The following is an 18,700-nucleotide window of genomic DNA, read 5'->3' as shown; positions in this document are numbered from 1 at the left end:
GAGGACCTGCTGCGCAGCCTTCTTAGTCCCTCCTCAGGGACGTGGGGGACTCTCCATATGTCCAGGTAGGTTGGGGTCCGGGGGTCTCTGGGAGGGTCCTGGGATGTCGCCTTGGAGACTTTGTTTCTGGGCGAGAAACTGGTCCTAGCCTGGTCCCCGCGGTCCCCCGCACTGACCCAGGCAGTGCATCCTGGCCCTGGGCAGGGGGAGAAGAGCGGACGGGAGCGGAATCGACCCCGCCAGGGCGACTTTGGGGACTCGCTGCAGCTGTGAGCAGGACACGCCTCTCAGGCTGGACAGAGGCCAGCGCAGCCTTGGGGTCTCTAAGGGACGGTATGGGGTGGGGGGGCGCAGAGGTGACGGCGACGTGGTGGAGACGGACAGGTGGACAGTTTCGTCCTCTATAAAACAGTCAACACTCGGTGTCGCAGGCTCCGCCCTGGACAGTGAGGACACAGGTGAAGACCCCTGCCCTGGAGTCCCCATGTCTCCTGGGAGTCCCCTCCTGTTCCTGGTCTGGACCTAGAGTTCAGGCGCTGAGCAGGCGTCGGACACTAGGTGGCACCAGAGCTGTGCAGGTGCCAAACAGGCGTGGGCTCCTTTAGGTCCTTGATGTCCTGTCACCCTCAATGGGGACATTTCCACTGCTGAGTTGTCACACTGTCACCTCTCATAGTGTCACTCAGCTGCCCCGAGACCCTCCTACCTGAGATAAAGGCCTCCTTCAGGAGATGGCCCTTGCCGCCTTCTGTAGTTGAGTCCCCATGAGTCCCCCCCAAATTCCAAGGGCATCTGTCAACCTATCCCACCTGGTGCTCCCTGGGCTTAGTGTCATTTCCCCCGTTAGACGTGCTGAGCTGAGCATTGGACACCAGGTGGCGCCAGAGCTGCGCGTAAACTCTCCCTGAAGCCACAGCCTTGGGCTCTGTGCTCATGAGCCTGGTTCCTGGAAAGCCTTCAGGATTCCTCTTAAGAGCAGCAACTAGTTTTAGTGTAACTAAGTGAAGTTGATGCATGGAATAAATTTTCCCGCCAGGAAAGAGAGGAATATTACACTCTGCCCAGAGTGTTTTGGGTCCATCTTTTTAGAAAGCAAAATACACAATTAGATCCACAAGTGAGATGAGGGTCTGAATTCTGCCATGACTTCTCCCTATAACTGTCATTACTGGGAGGCTTCTGGAATCTCTGCCAATGTTGGGGACATTTTCTTCTCTTTTTGGGAGGTTCTAATTTTCATAAGCCATGAAATAGAATTCAATCAGAAGCATCCCCACCCGATGAGTTTCATTAGTGTTCTACTGAACTAAACTACATAAAGATCAAGTAATGTGCTCTGGTTTCTATAATATAGTTTCAATTCAAATGTTTGAGCCTGTGTATTTCTTGCTACCTGAGAAGATATAATAAAATAAAATTGCATCCAAAATCATAATAGTGGATGACACTTTTTTTCTGTATTTCATTTTGGGAGGTGGGGAGCATTGGGGATTGTTCCCACAAATGCTTAACAACTGACCCACATATCCAGCCATTTGTCTGTATATTATTTTGAAACAGGGTCTTCCTAAGTTGGTGAAACTGGGTTTGAACTTGCAATTCTCCTGCCTCAGCGTTCTGAGCTGCTGGGATTACAGGCTTGCAAGGTCCCACCTGGCTTACCTCTTTTAAAAAAATACATTTTAAAGTATACATTTAAAGTATACATTTGTGGCATGTAATGTACATATACATAATACATCACTTGCTTCTATAAAGCCTTCGTTTTGCAAGATGCCTTTAAGAATGTCATAGGGCAAATGCCTATAAATCTTGTTGGGTTTTTTACAAACCTCGGGCCCAAAGGAAATCTGTGGGGCCTGAGAGTTTCTTTTAGGAGTGTCTCCTGCAGGGTTTTGACTTTTCTCATGTCTCAGCTTCAGTTTCTTCATTTGTAAAATGTGGCTCTTGATTTCTGCTTCGTGGTGTTGGAAGAATTCAGCCAGATGTTGGTAGGAGACAGCTGCTTTAGAAGATCCCTTAGGTGCTGAACCCATAGAACAAGTGCTGTCAATCCCTCATTCCCTCTTAGAGTCTGTGGCAGTAAAATTGAATGGGACATTTATATGAAGAACATCATGGAGACTTTAATGGGAATTATAGATCCTTGCATTGGATCTGTAGAGCACTTTCAGTAGTATGGTGTTTTAACAATATGAATTCTGCTTATCCAAGAACGTGGGAGGTCTTGCCCTCTTCTTACAACTTCTACAATTTAGGGATGAGGGTCAGAAAAAAAGAAAGACAGTCATATGAACCTGACCTGACTTTGCTCTGCACATATACGAATACACCACAGTAAATCTTCACATCATGTACAAATACAGAACTGGAACCTAATTAGAATAAGACCTATTTCATGGTTGTATAAATGTGTCAAAGTAGATGCTATTGTCATGTATAATTTAAAAGAACAAAAAATAAAATAAATATGAGCCGGGCACAGTGGCATACTCATGTATCTCAGCAGTTCAGGAGGTTGAGGCAGAAGGATCATGAGTTCAAAGCCAGCCTCACTAAGAATGAGGACCTAAGAAACTCAGTGAGACCCTGTGTCTACATAAAACACAAAATAGAGCTGGGGGTGGGGCTGGGTCAAGTGCTCCTGAGTTCAATCCCTGGTATCCCCCCCAAAAAATAATTAATAACAAGTGTGCATAAGCTATAAACATTCAAAAATTTGCATAATTACAGATCCAAAACTAAAAGAAAAAACAGGGAGTAAGAGGTGGAAAAATAATGGACTAAGTTTTATTTTTTTTACAAGCTTGATGAAAGAATATTGACCAAAAAAAAATGGAAGGAATCCTAGATCAAAATATAGTCAAAATTAATGGAAATCCTCTTGCTGAGACCAGGTTAAAAATTCCTTGTAAACTTGAAAAAGTTGTAAGTATACTTTCTGTTTCAGAATATTGAAATTACCGATACTTTAGAATAAGTCTCCAGCAGTTCTGGGAGAAAAGAGAATTTTTTTTAAAGTAAAGAAATGGGGGACATTTATAGTGGTGCACAACCATAACCCCAGAAAAAATCTTGACATCCCCAAAATCTGAGTTTAATGGGCATAAAATATTATTTTCCACAGTAGAAGGGGTAGAGAGAGAAAAGGGGAGGGGAGGGGAGAGGAGGGGGGATAGTAGAGAATAGGAATGACAGCAGAATACATCAGACACTAGAAAGGCAATATGTCAATCAATGGAAGGGTAACTGATGTGATACAGCAATCTGTATACGGGGTAAAGTTGGGAGTTCATAACCCACTTGAATCAAACTGTGAAATATGATGTATTAAGAACTGTGTAAGGTTTTGAACGACCAACAATAAAAAAAAATATTATTTTCCCAAGTTTTAGGAACTTGTATTCCTGGATATTTTGTCACCAGGAATGGGAAACCACCACCACCTTTTCTCTTTAAATATCCTTGCAACCTCACTGTCATGCACCTAAGTGGTTGAGTACAGGACTGACTCTATTAGCTTGTAATATGTGAAATTAGTTTTGGAAAAGAATTGCTTTGTGAGAAAATCCTAGCAAATATTTTTTCAATAATGCAGGGTTACCCTGTGTAAGCTGAGGTTTTGATATAGAACACAACTTCCTTCTAAGGTCTTTGAAACTTGGAAAAATTACACAGAGTACAGAGTCACTTATATCCATAGTATTTCTATTTGAGTTATGATATGGTCAAAAAACACAAATGACAATGGCACTTTGCATTTAAACTGCCAGAAAGCAGGAGGTTGTCTTAAAATCAGATGATGCTCTCCAAAATCAGCTCATCAGAGGCCATGAATAACAATGAAAGCACGTTGCTCTCAGAGACCCTGGAACCCAGAAGACAATGAGACCATATTTAAAAAAAATTAAATTTGTTTTAATTAGTTACACATGACAGTAGAAAACATTTATGCACTTTGGTATATTCTACATAAATGGGATACATTTTTTTCTCATTTTTTCTGAGTGTACATGTTGCAGAATCGTATTAGACGTGCAATCACATATATACATACAGTAATAATGTCAGTTTCATTCTACTATCTTTCTACCCCCACATCCCCTCCATATCTTAAAAGTGTAAAAAAAAAATAAACAACTCTTTTCCTCCAAATGTTATACATGAAGACCAAATATTTTTCAAGAATAGAGTTGAAAATGACATTTTCCAGATACAGAAACCTGGATGTATTTCTCCACAGGGCATACACAAATAGAATATGTCCAGGATCCAGATAAATCAAAACAGAAGTTGTCCAGGATTCGGATTAATGATAAATGATGACAACCTAGACCTGTGGATCGAAGGGAAGCATTAAATGCATGAGAAATGGCCAGGAGAACCCAAGACACTATGTTTGATCTGGGTGGCAAAGAATGGCAGCAGATATGTGTCCATCCATCCCTTCTGCTCAGATCCTGTTCTTTATTGGACTTTGCTTACAAAACACAAGTACAATGGTGATGTTTATCAGAATTTCTCGAGGGCCGTGACAGGCATCCAACCAGGCACAGGGCACCTTCCACAGTCATGGTGACCTTTCCCTTTTATATCATCACCCTCCTGACTGTTGTGACAGGACCTCACCTCATGGTGGCTCTGATTGGCATTTCCTTGAGAACTGATGGATGTTGAGCATCTTTTCTTTGCTCGTTGGCTACATACGTGTTTTTGCTTGGGTGAGATATCTATTCATATCTCGTGCTGTTTTTAATGAAGTTATTATTTTTTATTAAGTTCTGAGGTTTTAATAAAGGTTAACTTTTTGGGGTGCTGGGGACTGAACCCAGGGCCTTGTGCTTACAAGGCAAACACTCTACCAACTGAGCTATATCCCCAGCCCCAAACGTTGAAAATCAACCTCTTTCCTGATATATGATCTGAAAATGTAATCTTCATCCTGTGTGTTGTCTATTGACAGCTGATTGTTCACCTTCCTGTACAGAACTATTGTAGTTTCATGTCATCATATTGCTGACTTTGTAGCCTGTACTTTGGGTGTGATATCCCAGAAAATCATTTTCTTTTCCAATGTCATGAAGATTTCCAACTGTTTTCTTTTGGCACAGATTCAGGTCTCACATCTACGCTTTCAAAACATCTCGACTTGATCTTTGTGTGTGCCATAGGAAAAGGGTCCATCATTTTTCTTTTGCATACAAATATCTGTTGACAAGACTATTTATACTATATTGGCTATATATGGCAGTGCTTTGAAAGATGTTTTCATGACGTTGTATGAGGATGTTTATCAAGGCACCCCATTCTGTTCCACTAGTTTATAGGTTTACTATTATGTAACTATACCATAATGTGTTTTTTTTTCATTTTTCCTTTTCTGTTTCTTTTGTACGCATGTGTGGTTTTCAAGTGTTGGTGATGAACCCCAGGGCCTGTAAATGCTAGGCAAGTGCTACATCTCCAAGTTCCATCCCCAGCCCTAACACACTGTTTTAATTACTATAGCTTCATAATATATTTAAAAATTGGGTGTGGTTCCATCAGTTTTGTTGTTTATCAGGGTTGATCTACCTATTTAGAATCTGGTAGGGTGGCATGTAGATTTTAGCTACCTCGTTTCCTATTTCTATAAAATATTCTTCTGAGATTTGGATAGGGATCACATCTGTACATAACTCTGATTGTATGGACATTTTGATATTGACTCTTTGCATCATGAATATGATGAATGGTTCCTCTAATTTATGTTTGCTTTAATTTATGGCATCATTATACTTTCTGGGTACAAGTGTTTTCTTTCATTGGCCAAGTTCATGCCTCGGTATTTTGCTCTTTATAATGGTTTATTATGGGGATTGTTCTCTGAGACAAAGCAGAATTCTTGGGATGTTGCCTCTGTGTTCTGCTGAATGCCTGTCAGAATCCTGAAAAAAATTCTGTGGGATCTTTAATGTTTATACATAAATAAACATGCCACTCCTGAGACAACGTCTCTCCTTCCTTGGAATTTGTATGCTATTGGGTGTCCCTATAGATGATCTGCATGTACTGAGCCTCCTGTGTCCCACGGATAAACCCCAGATCTTCACCATGGATGATGCTTTCAATTTGGAGAAGATCAAGATGGTTTGGTGCTAATTGTTTAATGTGTAGCCCTCCATCATGAATTTCTGTGTATCTGGGCTCCTTTTTGGGGGGGTGGGGTGTCTTGGGTTACTGGTTCACTCTCCTCCATCAATAGTTGCTTTGTTCCATTTTCCAAGCTCAGTGTTCTGAAGTTGTGTGTGTCTAGGGTTCTCTTTTTTCAATCTTGTTGTGAATGGAGATGTGTTTCTTCAAGTCTCTGTGACATCCTCCTGATGCACCCCCCAAGTTCTAGTAGGTAGTACTTTGATTTTCATTTTTCTCAAGAAAATTTCTTATTCCACTTGTGAATTCTCCATGTGTGACAGTTAAAAGATGTTGTTTTATCTCCACATAGTTGGGATGGACAGTTTTAAGTCTTTAATTTATATTCATTCTATGGTGCTTGTTGATATACTTGACGGGATATCAGTGTCCTTAAGATTGAGGAGGCTTGTTTGTGACCTGGTGTGTGTCCTCTTGTGAACACTGATCTCAGCACAACAGAGTAGTGTTTTTGCCCTTGGTGGGATGTTCTACATGTCTCTTGGATCCTTTTGTCCTGGTTTACAGCTACACCTTCATGTGAAGTCTTAAGATTGTGTTGCAGTCATTGTGATTTCAGCCACCCAATATCAATTGATTGAGGAGTTTAATTGATTCAAACTTAACACCTATTCATGATAACTTAAATAGCCACTTTGTTCTGTCCTGTAATCCTTTGGACCCCTTTCTCCTCTTTTCTATGTTCCTTTTCTGATTTTAAAAATGTTTGGTCTCATATTCTTTGCTTCCTTTATTACTTACATTTTTATAAAGACATTCTATTTGACAGTATTTTATATTTGGCTAATTTTTTAATTAAATAAAATATATGACAAGTGCATAATTTTCACAGCACTGCTATCATGATTGGTAAACTCCCACATGTGACTTACTGTCTAAATCTTGTGTTCTGACTGCATGCACCTCTCACCCAGAAAGCCTCAACATGGGAGCTACCCACTGCGATGCTGAACATCTTTAGAAGGCTGAGAGACCAAGCGTGGCGTGTAACAGCATCCGCATGGAGAACACCTCTCCTGGGAGAGGCTGAGATCAGAAGTGAGCTTCTCAAAACCAATCTTCACATCCCTGGGACAAATCAGCTCAGATGTTTCAAAGCTCATCAAATAACCCTGCGGCACGTTTAGAGTCTTATCCCTTACTTTATAGTTTAAGAAAGAATGTTTTCCACAACTGAGTTGATAATTAAAAAATTTTATGAGGATAAAATGTATACAACATAAACATTCTGACCACTTTTCAGCATTCAGTAGAGTGGCCTGGAATCTATTCAGATTATTGCACAACAGTCACCACCACCCATGACAGCATTCACTTCCTAACTGAATAAAGGTTCTCCACATACCAAGGGATAGTGCCCCGCTGCCCCCTCTCTTGGTCTCTGGGATGCTTTTGTGTTCCTGCTCTGTCACTCTGCCCACTCCAACTCCCACCATCTTTAAGTACATTTATACAATGTTTGTTCTTTTGCGACTAAACCGACTTCACTGAGTATAGTAACTTTAGGACTCAGCTATGCAGCCCCGTGTTCCAGAATATTTTCGATTTTAAGGTCATTGCGTATTGTTTACATTTTCTTATGGTTGTAGATGTTGAGTTGTTTTTAAGTTCAAATATTTAAAGCATGGTTTTAGGAGCAGTGATGTGAAAATGACTATTTGATTCCCTGCATGTAAAATGGGTGTGTGTGTGCCTTTGAGTGTGTATTGTTTGTGTGCTGGATCATGTGATATTTTGTGGTAGAATATGTTTACAAATGTAGTTAGGAAAAATACAGATAATGGAAATGATGCAATATTTGAAAACCATTGGAACTGTGGTTTATCTAAAAAGAGTTTGTAATAACCAAGGTTATGACAAGTGACATCCAACTCACATGCCCCTATTAAAGATCCAGTGAGAAATATTACATTGCCATAATATCTCAGAGAGGCACATGGTTTGGCTTTCATTGATGTAATTGTCATCCCTGCATGTCCAAGTGGATGGTTTAACAGAGGAAACGAGACTTTGCATTGCATTTAAACCAAAGATTCTAAACACTCTGTTATGATAAATCACTCCAAATTCAGCGCAATTTCTTGCCTTAACAGAACTTATTCACCACTGCCTACTGAAATGTTTACAGTCTTCTCCAACATGTATCTGAAAATAACAATTATACGTTTTACAGTACAAATAAACACCAAAGGACTGAACGAGGCATAGCTATGGGTCACGAGGATCTGGATACAGTAAAATATTGGATCATCTTTCAGTGTGATTCTTGCATAGGAGACTATGCTGTCCAAGATGGACATGACCACGAAGCAACTCATAAGCAGCAGGATTGTCTGGGTGGCCCTCAGTTCTGGGGATGACACTGGAGACAGGCTGCTGCTGTGGAGATGTTGGGACTGCCTCTTGTGCCTGCACAGGAGAGCCACCATGTATCCATTGGAGAAGGCCATGATTCCTATAAAGGAGACTTCCCTGAAGGTCAGCAGGGTGGACAAGCTGTGCCGGAGGAAGAAGATCATGGGAATGAAGGAGCAGGATTCTGTGATGTACATAAAGTTGTCTGAGGTCCAATTGGGGGTAGCAGCAATGGAGATGAAGAGATGACTACTGAAGGATGAGTAGATGACCCACAGGAAGAGAAGGAAACACAGGTTGTGAAGAGAGGATTTATGTTTGAACCTTGCCAAGCAGGAGCTCCTGGGGCTGAGGGTGATGGCTTGGAGGACACTCAGCAGGCAGGTGGCACAGATGGAGAAGCCCCTCATCAACCTGTACAGGTAGATGAGCAATTTACACGTCAGGTCATCCCACCTTCCCCCTGAGGTATAAAAATGTCCGAAGCTATGAAGCCATTGATAAGCAGAATTGCCAGGTGGATCAGGGCCAGGAGACCAATGGGCAGGTCAGTGGGCTTAGGTCTGTGCCCAGTAATGTGCAAGGAGATATGAACGAGGAGAAGAAAAGCGTTGGCTATGACCCCAATGCCAGTCACGGTGTACACGGTGTTTCTTATTTGAATATTACTGTACAGTCTGTTGGCTTTGTTCATCTTACAAGGGAAAGAAAAATATGGTGACCACAGTAACTCACAAAAATGTCTTTTTTTTTTTTTGCAAATCTGACCTCCTTCATCAATCTCAAATGAACACCAGTTCCATTAAGAAAAACAGAAAATTCATCCAACTGTATTTTTATTCCACATAAAAATTCAGTTCTGGTGCCGGGCACAGTGGTGTCTGCCTTAAATCCCAATGACCCCAGATGCTGAGGCAGGAGGATCACAAGAGTAAAGACAGTCTGGGAGTATTAGTGAGACCCTGTTTCAAAATACAGAATAAAGTTGTAACTTGGTGCTGGTGCACTTGCCTACCAGGCAGCCCCCAGCACAAAATTAAAAAAAAAAAAAACTATGTTCTATTCACACCCTGGAAAATGCATCTCCATGCACCACCTTATCTTCATACCTTCCAATATCACTGGGACCTCCACAGCAGCATACATATTGATATTTCAGTTTTCTTGTACATTAAGAATTGTCATCCAGGTGCCATGGTGCACTCATGTAATCCCAGTGGCTCGGGAGGCTGAGATGAGACAATGGCAAATTCAATGCTGATGTCACCAAGTTAGCAAAGACCTAAGCAACTTCCTGAGACCCTATTGTCTCAAAATTAAAAATAAAAAGTTCCAGGGATTTTTTTTAAATGGGGCCATGTCATGGCTCAAAAGAAGTGCCATCTATCTTAGAATATACTTCTTTCCTATTTTCTCATGTATGAGGTTGTCTGGGGCAAATTAGGAGCTTACTTGATTTGCCTTTTTGTGATCTTGTCTGTCAGGTGCATAATAGGAGATCTACAAATTGGGCCAAATTGCAGGGGTTGATTGCAAGAAACTGGAAGTGAGACCCTCCCAAACATGAGTGTGCACAGACTAGACCTGCACGGAGTTACTTCAGGTCAGCACCATGTTAACACTGGCTTATTTCCCACCATACCAAATTTTTGTAATATATAAACAATGTTGGTGTGAACTCTGTTGTCGGACTGATTGAAGTTTCGAGTCGGAGCTGCCATTTACCACAACTTCTTATTATGCACCTTGGGATGCTGAGGTCCAGTCATCTCAGCTGTCCACATAAAGAGTCCTGTTATGTGGATCCTGCAGAGACTATTTGGGAAAAAGTATAGTGTGCCTACAAACTTTGGAAGTGTTTGTGGCACATAATGAGCTCTCCAGAAATGTTGGCTTCTAATCTTATTATCATACAGTACTTCATTCACAAGACTTGGGAGAATCAATGCAGTTCCTTTAATAACAGATCAGCTGTGTCCCTTCCTGAAAGAAAGACAAGAAAGAAATTACCGCAGGGTGTGAGGGTGCACACCTGTAATCCCAGCAGGTCAGAAACCTGAGCGTGGAGGATGTGAGTTTAAAGCCAGCCTCAGACACTTACACAGGCTTTAAGCAACTCAGCAAGACCCTGTGTCTAATTAAAATATGAAAATAGGTGGAGATGTGGCTCAGTGGTTAATTGCTCCTGTGTTCAAAATCTAGTTTAAAAAATAGAAAAACCAACATAGTAGAATATTTGCACAATCCTGTTGTGAGGACTCGAAATTTTATGTCGATCTTTGGAATCCTCTGAGGTGGCTACACATGTCACATTTTTGTTCATCCTCCAGCCAGAATAACTAGATTATGTTAGAATATTCTGGAAAAATTACCAAGAGCATAGTTATTTTTTTCCTTTTAGGACTTTACAATCAGAGTAGTAAATAGAACTACATTTAAAACAGACTCGGTGCTGTTTTAAAACAGAGTTGGTGTTTCAAAGTTTTAATTAAAGACACGTGTCCAGCCCACTCCTGAAAGATGAGCTCTAAGATGCTATCTCTATTACAAGTTCAAAGTGACATTTTTCTGTAATCAAATGCCCAAGACTGAAATTTATGTTGGAGAATTTGTTGAATGATCTACTGGAACAACATTTCTTGGAGAGTGTGTGCAATGCTTTTTAGGTTTTGTACATGAGTAAGAACATGCAGTGTTTGTCTAAAAGGGAAATTCTCTATACCATTAGGGAAAAAAGTTCTGTATTTCCCAGATGTGGTGATCAGGAAAAATACAATTTTATTCTTCCACTTATTCAGTATATTCAGGATTGCTACCATGACAACCCCAGAAATGACACTAGGAAGATCTTTCACAAGGCACACCTGATCACAGGCACAGATGTTATTCCCTTTTATCTTTATACATAAAATTACATATATCTGTTCTTATCACAACTGTTTCATGTAGGTTAAATATATGCTGATGAAGCTTTAAAGAATAACTTAAACATCTATTTTTAACTATAATCATTTGTGTACAACATTTTTAAATAAAAATTTAAAATTTTAGTTCTAAAATTGTGTTCTCTTTTATAGAGAGGGACATTTATGTGAAATGGTGACTTTGCTTCCATTGTGTTTAATTCATGTTAAAACATGTGCAAGGCTAGCACACAGCATCGTAAAACCCTTTCAGTAACAAGTTTAAATCACCGCAAATTGGAGCATTCAAGGACAAGATTTTCAGTCTTACGTCAAAAAATGTACTCTTGCAAACAGGAAAGTTTTAGGAAAAGTAGGAATGAGAATAAGTTAGGAATTTTCAAAAATATTTCAAAATTAAGACCCCAGTTCATTGTTGCTTTAAAATGACCAGAAAATTTTATTTGTCTGAAGGCAAAACTGCACAGTAGCAGAATGAAAAACGAGTCTCCTTTCTCCAGAGCATGAAGGAGAGTGAGCAAACACTTTCAACAACAGAAATGATGTAGACCCATGAGCAATTTTTTTATATATGAATCTATCCAGCTGTGAACAAAGAGTTTATTTTTCCTATCAGCAATTGAACCAAAAACTCCTCAACCACTGATACACAGCCTGAGCCCCATCCTCTTTTTTATTTTGAAATAGAGTCTCACTCAGTTGCCGAGGGCCTTGCTAATTTCCTGAGGTTACCTTTAAATTCACCATCCTGCTGCCTCAGCCTCCAGGACCCTAGGATTCCCGTGCCCATCCTTTATCTAAATTTCAGATCATATCATAATGTAACAGAAAATCATACATCCAATACAGAAAAAATGATTCACTTAAATATCATACAATATGTAAGTGACTTTAAAAAGTATGTAGCTACATCTGTGTTAACAGCTCAGTGACATTAGTATCAGTTCTGGTGAATAAGAACCCTTTATAAAAATGAGCTAAAAGAAATTGTCCAGCATGTCCTCTCCCAGCCATCACACCTGCCACTCACACCTGTCTAGCACAGAAGAGCCCAGAGGCTCAGTACCAGGATGAAACTTTCTGCTTCCCTGCAGGGTAATCAAGGGGCCTCCTAACCTGTGGCTCTTAGCAATGTGATGGTATTCAGTTAACATGCTGTTCAAAGCAAACTACATTAGAAAGACTGCACCTTTCATGGAGAGGGACATAAGTCATAGGGGAAGTAATGTGGCCCAGGTGCAGTGGTGCACACCTGTTATCCCAGAAGTTTGGGAGGCTGAGACAAAAGGATCACAAGTTTGAGGCAAGCCTCAGCAACTTAAAGAGGCCCTAAGCACCTTAGGGAGACCCTGTATCTAAATAAAATATGAAAAGTGCTGGGGTTGTGGTTCAAGAGTCAAGCACTCCACTGGGCTTCATCCCAGATACCAAAATAAAATAATAATACCAGCAGCAGCAAAGGATCACACTTTGATTCACGGTTGCCACCTAGTTAAACTTCACCATGATTCCCATTGCTAAAGTAAGATGGACAAGTGAAATTTGGGAGGGGGACTCATCCTGCTTTAAGTGGGTTAAGATCTCAGGAAACATTGGGCAGGAAGTTCTTCTCTGTGGCAGAGATCTAGCTGGAAAAGTCTGAAGAGCACTAGGGAGAAACAGCTTGCCCATCAGGGAGGGCACAGCCACCCACAGCCAGGTGCCCTGCTGGGTGATGAGCCACTGTGACATATATAAGCTACAGGATCCAGAAGGAGAAAATCCTGGAGAATATTTGGCTGAATCAATGGCAGCTATTTACGGAAAATAAGGCTGAAAATAATCGATTGTTTCTGTAAATTTGAAGGATTTAAGTACAGCTCAGGTTTCACACTTACAGACAGACCCTAAGAATATTTTAAATTCTGTATTCAGAATCATTAAAAGAAAAATTAGTCTTCTAACAACAATAGGAAACAGCAGACTAGTTTCATCACAGACCCTAAGCAGTCATCACTGGGTAACCCAAACTTACCTGCAGGAGGATCTGTTCGCTTGATGACCTGAGGCAAGTCCAGTTTGCTTCAGGAAGACGAAAAGCAGATAGATTAATTTTTTTTCTGGAAGTGAATTTGCATGAAATAGGACCTGAAAATAAAAACCAGGACAGAATGAGTTTAGGATGTGGGGGAAAGGCACACTCATACACTGCTGGTGGGACTGCAAATTGGTGCAGCCAATCTGAAAAGCAGTATAGAGATTCCTTGGAAATCTGGGAATGAAACCACCATTTGACCCAGATATTCCTCTTCTCAGTTTATAACCAAAGGATTTAAAAACAGCACACTACAGGGACAGAGCCACACCAGTGTTTATAGCAGAACATTTTACAATAGCTAAACTGTGGAGCAAACCTAGATGCCCTTCAGTGGATGAATGGATAAAAAAAGTGTGGCATATATAATCAAAGGCCTTTGTGAAATTTTCATTATTACAGAAAGGGCAAACGGAATTTTTAAATGAATAATGAAAAGAATAAAGATTAATGGACACAAATATTATTCTTACCTAGCTATGGATAATAATGTTACCTTGTCATTGGGGAAGGAGAAGGACACCACAATGGGAATCACTGGTCTTTTTCTGGGATGGTGACACAGGACCACTGTCTTCTCACTTGAAGTTTGCTCATGGGCAGAGCACCCACTATGGAGTGGCACCATTCACTTCTAAATTGTGTTATTAAATGTAGGACAAGAAAGATTGTATGGGAAAGTTCAATAGATGTCTGTGGTCATGTGAGGTTGCCCTCATTACCTTCTGGGCCACATAAAGTTATGGTTTTTAACTCCTCAGAGTCTAGTAGTCACAGAGCAGTAATATTCTGTTTGTTCAGGAAAGTGAGAGAAGAAAACCTTAGTATATGTAGTACAAAGCAGACAGGCGACTTATTACATTCCTGATAATTGGTTTAGGAGTAAATAACATATCAAACAGGGAAATGCATATATAACATGAGCACTGCTGTAGTTTCTAGAAAAAAAATTAAGTAGAAACCTGAGATAATGGCAATTACTATTGAAAATAGCCCCTAACTTTCTGTGTCTCAAAGGATGACGCAACCTAGGAAGATCTCCTTCCTCACATTTCACAGAGCACCTTAGTCTTTTTAAATAGAGGAGTGAGAGCTGGCTGTCTCAAGCTACCAAAAACCTCACTCCTAGACCCAGTTTGCCCCTTGCAACATCCTCATACAGGCCCCAGGTACTCACTCATTATCTCTGTGGAACGGAGAGGCACTTACCTGGACGGATTCTGGGCACTTGGTGCTCCTTGGAAAAACCTGCATGGTTATAAGGAAAGGGTGCTGTGAGCTCATCTCTCTGCAGCCTGCAATTTTAGCATCTCTACTAAGGTGACAAGATCCCACTGGGGAGCACAGAACTATAGAGTCCCCAGTGGAACATTTTGCTTGTCCCCTTGATTTGATTCTATTCTGGATAACAACCATCTGGGGAAAGGTGCTCAAAATTTCCTATGAGTTTTCTTGTCAAAAAAGTGCATCCCAATCTTGTAGACAACTCCAAGTTTTCTTACTTGGATTCAAACTTAAAATAAACCAATATCCTTTCCACATGTTGTGATGCCTGGATTCTGGGGGGGAGAAGTTCATAGATCCACCTGAGGCTCTGTAGATCCTCTCCCTGTGACTCCATTTTCACATGGACCACCTGGTTTCCTGACATTCCTGCTCACATACTCCATGATTTTTATACAGAAAATTTCAGAATTCACACTGCATCACAGAAAAATGCTCTTGAAACACAACAGAAAAAATAGAGGCAGATGTGGAGGCTGGGCTTGAGGGAGCAGCAGGCAGGTGGCACCTACTTGCAGATGAGGCAGTCTGTGCTGGACTCCACTCTCTTGGGAACCTGAGTGATCATCCCTCAGGCTCATCCTCATTAATGGAGACAGGAAATAGGCTCACTCTTTCTCTGAAAGGAACAATCAAAATGCTTGTTAGTTTCTTATGTAATTCATTTGTTAACTTTTTTTAAGTTGGACACAATATCATCTTTATTTTATTTATTTATTTTTATGTGGTGCTGAGGATCAAACCCAGGGCCTTGCACGTGCTAAGCAAGCACTCTACTGTCAAGCCTCAATGCCACAGTCTGGCTGGGCACAATTCAGGAGCCACTTGTCAAAAGAAATGAACTTTACTTTTAGAACACACAGACACCACACCACACAGCTCCTCAGGAAAAACTCTCAGAGCCCAACTGCCACCAACGGCTTCCCACAAGCCTCTCAACCTCCCCTATTTCTCCTGCTTTTGAGGCCGATTGGCTGGGTCGTGTGGGCAGAGCCAAAAAAAGTTCCCCAATGAGCATCACCGCAGAGGAGCCAATTTGTAGCTCCTTCTAGTGTAGAGAAAATATGTATGTCATGTGTAGTTTTATCTGCTAAATCATTGCCCAAACTGAGGGCTGCAGGCAATCCTGTATGTGCCCTAATATCTCCTATAAAGAATGGATCTTTTCTGTCCCAGATTAGACTTTGTACTATGGAAAGCAAAAAGAAAACAGTAGAGGAAGGGGAAATCCTACCAGCATTTTCAAGGGATACTATAGAATTAACTAAGTTGGAGCCTCATCCCACATGTTGGAGATTAGGGCCTACTTTTTCTTATTAGATGCAGGGTCTCTGGTTTTATTCCCAGGTCCTTGATCCATTAAAAGAAACTTGAAATTAAAAAAAAAGTGAGGAGGGGATATTTTGGCTGCAGGGTGTTCATTCCAGTTGTTAGTTGGTTGGTTTTCTCTTGTTTTTTTTTTTTTTTTGGCATTAGTATGGAACCCAGGGGTGCTTAATCTCTGAGCCCCAGTCGCAGCCCTTTGCATTTTTATTTAGAGACAGGGCCTCACTGAGTTGCCTAGGGCCTCACTAAGTTGCTGAGGCTGGCCTCCAACTTATGATCCTCCTGCCTCAGTCTCCCAAGCTGCTGGAATAACAGTTATGCACCACCCAACCTTGATTCATTCAGGTATTTAATATAAAATGGTTATTTAGGAATACTTTTATATTTACATAAAATTTACCAAAACAACAGAGGAATTTCCTAAATATCCTCCACCTGGGAAGGAGAAATCCATCCTCCATTTTACAAATTTAGCATTACTGTGTGTACTGGATTGCTACAGCTATCAGATCAGTATACCACAGACTGATTGCTGAAAAGGTTGGAAATCCATGATGAATGTTTCTTAGATTTGCTTCCTCCTGTGTCCTCTCTTTTTGACTTGCAGATGGCCACCTGAGGTTGTATCCTTTTCTGGTCTCCCTTCTGAGCATTGTCTAAATCCAAATCTTATAAGGATGTGAGTCACACCTTTTTAGGACAGAGCCATGTGAACTTGTGTGAATGTACCATAACTATATTGGTAAAGGTTCTGCCTTCCAATGTTACCTCAGTATCAAGGTCTGAGAGTTAGGACTTGAATGTAGAAAGTTTAAGAGTACATGAGTCAGCCTGTGACACAGGGCACCAAACCAAGAACTGACATCAAACACTACAAAATAAGAGTTATCTTTTGAATTTCACAAATTTTTTGTGGGGGTCATTTATTTATGTGCACATAGAAAAGTAAAGTCCATTTCATTCTACTGTCTTCTATATTCAGATTGCCTCTCCCTTTCCATCATTCCCCTTTGACAAATCCAATGTACTTCCATTCTTTCCTACCCACCACTTATTGTGAGATAGCATCCACATACTAGAGAAAGAATTGGTTCTTTAGTTTGAGGAGTTTGAATAACTCCCATTAGCATGACAGTCCCCCATTCCATCCACTGACTGGCAATGCGTATCACTCCTCTTTGTTCAGGTATATTCCATGGTGTGTATTTAGCACATATTTTTCACCCATTCATCTGGTGAAGGACACCTGTGTTGGTTCCACAGTGAGCAATTGTGAGTTGAGCTTGTGTTAACATTGATGTTCCTGCATCACTATAGTACGCTGATTTCAAATCCACGTGGTGGTTCCATTCCTAGTTTCCTGAGCAATCTCCACCGTGATTTCCAGAGTGGTTGCACCACTTTGCAGTCCCACAGTCATGGGTGAGTGTAACTTTTCCCCCACATCCTCACCAACACTTCTTGTTACTCGTATTCTTTATAATTGCCATTCTGACCTGCATGAGATGAAATCCCGGTATAGTTTTAGTTTGCATTTTTCTAATTGCTAGAAAAAAAAAACTCAAGAAACATTGAACATTTTTTTTTTATATTTGTTGACCATTGGTATTTCTCTCTCTATGAAGTGTCTGCTCATTTTTTTTTTTTTTGCCCTTTGATGGATTATTTGTTTTTGTGGTGTTCAGTTTTTTGAGTTATATCCTGGAGGTTAGTGCTCTGTCTGAGATGTGGGTGGCAAAGATGTTCTCCTATTCTGTAAATCCTCTCCCCCCCATTCTTGATCATTTCCCTTGCTGTAAAAAAGCTTTTGAGTTTGGTTTCATGCCATTTATTTACTCTTGATTGAACTTTTTGCACTTTAGGAGTTTTATTGAGGAAGTTGATTCCTAAGCAAACATGAGGTAGATTGGGGTCTCTGGGTCTCTGGTCTAGTGCTTAAGTTCTTGATCCACTTAGAGTTGGGTTTTGTGCAGGTTGAGTGACAAAGGTTTAATTGCATGTGGCTACATGTGGATTTCCAGTTTTTCCCACTCCATTTTTGTGAGAGGTTATCATTTCTCCAATGTGTGTTTTCAGCACCTTTGTCTAGTATGAGGTCACTGTATTTCTGTGGATTCGTCTCTGTGTCTTCTGTTCTTACCATTGGTCTACCTGTCTTCTTGGTGCTCATACACCATGCCATTTTTGATACTGTAGCTCTGTAGTATAACTTAAGGGTCTGATATTGTGATGTTTCCTGCTTTGTTTTTCTTGCTAAGGATTGGTTTTTGTATGCTGGGCCTCTTGTGTTTTCCAAATGAATGTCATGACTGATTATTTCTATTTCTATGGAAAATGTTACTGGGATTTTAATAGGAACTCTATTCAATCGTGTAGCACTTGTGGTAGTATGGCCATTTTGACAATGTTAATTCTGCCTCTCTAAGATCAAGGAAGATCTTTCCATCTCCTGAGGTATTCTTCAATTTTATTCTTTCTAAAGAATAAAATTGTGTTTCTGTGTTTTCTTGTTAAAGTCTTTTATCTCTTTTGATTGATTCCCAAA

The 18,700-nt window shown here is 40.6% G+C and overlaps 1 long non-coding RNA gene, 1 other non-coding gene and 1 pseudogene across 2 annotated transcripts in view; 1 reads left to right on the top strand and 2 right to left on the bottom strand.

Moving 5' to 3' along the window:
- Nucleotides 1–18,700, top strand: part of LOC144371359 (uncharacterized) — a 1,013,058-nt gene that overhangs the window by 982,710 nt on the left and 11,648 nt on the right. The gene's annotated exons all lie outside the window — the stretch shown is intronic.
- Trnat-ugu (transfer RNA threonine (anticodon UGU)) lies at nucleotides 4,808–4,881 on the bottom strand. The gene has a single exon. It is a non-coding gene; the product is annotated as a tRNA-Thr (tRNA).
- Nucleotides 8,289–9,241, bottom strand: LOC144371398 (vomeronasal type-1 receptor 48-like; annotated as a pseudogene).

The sequence above is a fragment of the Ictidomys tridecemlineatus genome, chromosome 16 (assembly GCF_052094955.1).
Source record: "Ictidomys tridecemlineatus isolate mIctTri1 chromosome 16, mIctTri1.hap1, whole genome shotgun sequence".
In the NCBI taxonomy this organism is placed as follows: Eukaryota; Metazoa; Chordata; class Mammalia; order Rodentia; family Sciuridae; genus Ictidomys; species Ictidomys tridecemlineatus.
The sequence above is the reverse complement of the archived record's forward strand: the minus strand, read 5'-3'. Positions and strand labels throughout refer to the sequence as shown.